Genomic DNA, 2,464 nt, shown 5'->3' with positions numbered 1-2,464 from the left:
ATCTGAAAAATCTCTATCCCATCCACACACTACTCCTTTCCCCTGCCGAGTGAGTCACGCCTACCCCGAAAGGGAAATGGCTTAATGGTGTAATAATGATAACGAAACCTGTGAGTGCCGACATATATTTGGAACAGTTCATTGAAGAACTGAACGAATTATTGCCAGATGATATTTTCTTTTCTGCTAGATTTCATGCATCTGTGTTTTCTCTGTGCAATGAAGAAATTAATTGAATCGTGGTTGATCGGCGATTTGTCTATACGTCTGGGACACACAATGAAGCAGGAACTTTCAAAAAGAATGGAGGATTTAAAACAGCATGTGCCTACTGAGTTTCAGCGAAAAACACGTTCGATTTTGCATTGGGAAAAGTGGAAAGCTTATTGTATTGCGGACCAGTCGTATTAAAAAATGTACTTCCAAAACGCTTATACAAACACTTCTTGCTGCTTCACGTCGTTTCTAGAATTATGTGTTGCGAAAGATTATGTCATGACTTTCGCGACATCGCTAAACGATATATACGAATTTTCTATGATACTCTTCCTGGTTTCTATGAAAGAAGTTCGCAGGTTTTAAATTTTCATCACCTGATTCACGTGGCTGATGATATTCGAGAAATGGGCTGTTCTTCAAGTAAACTTACAGCTTTTCCATTTGAAAGCTTATTGGGTAAAATAAAAATACGAACTGCAGTTCGGCCGTTAGCTCAGTTCTGTAGAAGGTTATTCAAGGAATACATGATAAAGCCGAGAAAAGCTAAAATTCCACCCACAACAGAAATTCTGCAATCTAATGGCGAAGAACACTTACAAGTAAAACACAAGCAGATCATAATCTCCACTAAAACGCCCGATAATATTGTCATTTTAAAAAATGGAAAAATTGTAAAAGTGGAAAGGATGTTTGGGCCGGTCCGATCAATAACTATAGAAGGAAAAATTTGGAAAACACAAAACTCAATTTTTACTTTACTTTTACTTTACTTTACTCTTTACGGAAACGGTATTACGTTGTGCCTCTTCTTCATGTGTGAAGTAATATTTATAGATTCAGTAAAAGAATTTTCTGAACTATTTATTTTATGTAAAAACGAGTCTACATAAAGATGTGAAAAATAAATGTACTTAACTTTTTGAATGAAGAGCTGCTCAAACGTATACTTATGCTGAAAAAATCGAAAAATATCTTTTCTGAAAAAAAGGAAATAAACTATACTTTTAATTATAATTCTTCTAATTTAACACATCCTTGAATATCCAATAAAAAACTTAAAACCATCTAATGAATAATACTTTGTTTATGGCTTATATTAATCATACCAAAAACACGTACGATCCAAAAACTTGGTCCAGTACAAGCTTATTTGAAAAATTAAATTAATTTATCATATGAAATTTGGGCAAGTAATTGGAAACTATAATTATGTTCAAAGAATAAAAATTAGAAGTAATACAAATTTAATTATAGTCAATAACTCTACAAATCTGAATTAAGACAGTTAATTCGAAAAATTTCCAAACCAATTAAAAAAGTAAAATTTGAAATTTAAAAGACTTCGCAGGATTGAAAAATTCTATTTCGTCCCAAAAGATAGCCAAGGTTTATTAACAATTATCGTCTTCTAATAATAACAATCAATTTCGTTAAAACTTTTAAATAACATTTTTTTTAAGTTTAATTTCAAAATTCAAGTTTATAAATTACTTTATATATACTATATTCGTTTTCGAACTAACGTAATTTCGCGCGTTTAATAAGTGATCGCTGAAAGTGTAAGGCTAGAAGACTAGAACCAATGAGACTTATTCGGTCTTTCCCTTATGTATATAACGGGAATCTGTGCTCCAATCGTATGTCGCGACTGAGAAGTCAAATAACATGTAAATTTTAGAGAAAAACGTGTATAGGCTCAAATTTTTAGTGTGTTTTGCCTCAGAAATTTCCTTGTACTTTTTTATTTGGTTTTGCATCCTTCATGGAGTCAAGATAATACGGTTAATCAACTTGACTACGCTCCAAAATGGACGAAAGAATTTTAAAGTCGAGAGGATGAGTAATCTACAAAACGGTTCAATTTGAAACTGGATATATGATTTTGCAACAAAAAAGTTAATTTTGCTTCATACAGTTACATTTTGATTAAAAAAGGTTATTTTTAAGCCAAATAGTTTAATTTAAATCAATATTTTGAAGTTTTGACCAAAAAAGCTATTTTCAACCGATTAGTTTAATTTTCTACCAAATTTTTGCATCTCTAAGTAAACTAGATTAATTTATAATTAAGGATATACATTTTTAACCTAAAACGATGAATTTTCAAATAAGAAAGTTAATTATTGTATAAAAACACAACTTTTAAAGAAAATGAATTTAAAAAAATTAAACAGTAACTAAAAATAGAATACTTACCTTATTAGTCAATAAATTAATTAAAAAATTTTAAAAAAAGTTGTATTTT

The sequence above is a fragment of the Belonocnema kinseyi genome, chromosome 3, assembly GCF_010883055.1.
Source record: "Belonocnema kinseyi isolate 2016_QV_RU_SX_M_011 chromosome 3, B_treatae_v1, whole genome shotgun sequence".
Taxonomy (NCBI): Eukaryota; Metazoa; Arthropoda; class Insecta; order Hymenoptera; family Cynipidae; genus Belonocnema; species Belonocnema kinseyi.
This window is presented reverse-complemented; position numbering follows the sequence as displayed.